Source organism: Argentina anserina, unplaced genomic scaffold, assembly GCF_933775445.1.
Source record: "Argentina anserina unplaced genomic scaffold, drPotAnse1.1, whole genome shotgun sequence".
Taxonomy (NCBI): domain Eukaryota; kingdom Viridiplantae; phylum Streptophyta; class Magnoliopsida; order Rosales; family Rosaceae; genus Argentina; species Argentina anserina.
The window spans coordinates 160,253-162,301 of NW_026089532.1; the positions used below are offsets into that span (position 1 = coordinate 160,253).

The following is a 2,049-nucleotide window of genomic DNA, read 5'->3' on the forward strand; positions in this document are numbered from 1 at the left end:
TTCATTTCTCGTTTGAGTATCTTTCTGTAAGGCTTCTGATGCGAGTTTCTATTGAATTTGAGAGTTTTGCAAGTGTGGGAGTGTGTTTCTTTTCAACTGAGTATATTTACATCGTTTGCGTATCTTTACTATTCCAATTGTGTATCTTTTCATTTCTCGGTTGAGTATCTTTCTGTAAGGCTTCTGATGCGAGTTTCTATTGTATTTGAGATTTTTGCAAGTGTGGGAGTGTGTTTCTTTCAAACTGAGTATCTTTACATCGTTTGCGTATCTTTACTATTCCAATTGTGTTTCTTTTCATTTCTCGTTTGAGTATCTTTCTTTAAGGCTTTCTGATGCGAGTTTCTATTGAATTTGAGAGTTTTGCAAGTGTGGGAGTGTGTTTCTTTCAAACTGAGTATCTTTACATCGTTTGCGTATCTTTACTATTCCAATTGTGTATCTTTACATCGTTTGCGTATCTTTACTATTCCAATTGTGTATCTTTTCATTTCTCGTTTAAGTATCTTTCTGTAAGGCTTCTGATGCGAGTTTCTATTGAATTTGAGAGTTTTGCAAGTGTGGGAGTGTGTTTCTTTCAAACTGAGTATATTTACATCGTTTGCGTATCTTTACTATTCCAATTGTGTATCTTTTTATTTCTCGTTTGAGTATCTTTCTGTAAGGCTTCTGATGCGAGTTTCTATTGTATTTGAGAGTTTTGCAAGTGTGGGAGTGTGTTTCTTTCAAACTGAGTATCTGTACATCGTTTGCGTATCTTTACTAATCCAATTGTGTATCTTTTCATTTCTCGTTTGAGTATCTTTCTGTAAGGCTTTCTGATGCGAGTTTCTATTGAATTTGAGAGTTTTGCAAGTGTGGGAGTGTCTTTCTTTCAAACTGAGTATCTTTACATCGTTTGCGTATCTTTATTATTTCAATTATGTATCTTTACATCGTTTGCGTATCTTTACTATTCCAATTGTGTATCTTTTCATTTCTCGTTTCAGTATCTTTCTGTAAGGCTTTCTGATACGAGTTTCTATTGAATTTGAGAGTTTTGCAAGTGTGGGAGTGTGTTTCTTTCAAACTGAATATCTTTACATCGTTTGCGTATCTTTACTATTCCAATTGTGTATCTTTTCATTTCTCGTTTGAGTATCTTTCTGTAAGGCTTTCTGATGCGAGTTTCTATGGAATTTGAGAGTTTTGTAAGTGTGCGAGTGTGTTTCTTTCAAACTGAGTATCTTTACATCGTTTGCGTATCTTTACTATTTCAATTGTGTATCTTTACATCGTTTGCGTATCTTTACTATTCCAATTGTGTATCTTTTCATTTCTCGTTTGAGTATCTTTTTGTAAGGCTTCTGATGCGAGTTTCTATTGTATTTGAGAGTTTTGCAAGTGTGGGAGTGTGTTTCTTTCAAACTGAGTATCTTTACATCGTTTGCGTATCTTTACTATTCCAATTGTGTATCTTTACATCGTTTGCGTATCTTTACTATTCCAATTGTGTATCTTTTCATTTCTCGTTTGAGTATCTTTCTGTAAGGCTTCTGATGCGAGTTTCTATTGTATTTGAGAGTCTTGCAAGTGTGGGAGTGTGTTTCTTTCAAACTGAGTATCTTTACATAGTTTTTGTATCTTTACTATTCCAATTGTGAATCTTTACATCGTTTGCGTATCTTTACTATTCCAATGGACATCTTTACATCGTTTGCCTAAGTACTCTGGTTCTTCAATGGAAGACCCTAATGTTCACCTTAGGGAGTTCTTGGACATTTGCAAGCTCCAATCGATTCATCATCTTTCTCAAGAAGGCTTGAGGTTGCTTTTGTTTCCATTTACCCTTAAGGATGATGCTAAACGTTGGTTGTATTCTTTGCCTGCAGGAATCATCACTACATGGGACGAAATGACTAGGAGGTTCTTGAAGCAATTCTTCCCTGCTCAACTCACGAAAAGACTTAGGAGGGAGATTCAGAACTTCACTCAAAAAGATGGTGATTCGCTCTATGAGGCTTGGGAGGAATTTCAGGAACTACAAAGGAAGTGCCCTCACCATGGTAT

At 35.5% G+C, this 2,049-nt stretch overlaps 1 non-coding gene across 1 annotated transcript; it reads right to left on the bottom strand.

The window, feature by feature from the left end:
* Positions 1-1,942: 1,942 nt before the first annotated feature.
* Positions 1,943-2,049, bottom strand: LOC126804954 (small nucleolar RNA R71). The gene has a single exon (XR_007673811.1). It is a non-coding gene; the product is annotated as a small nucleolar RNA R71 (small nucleolar RNA).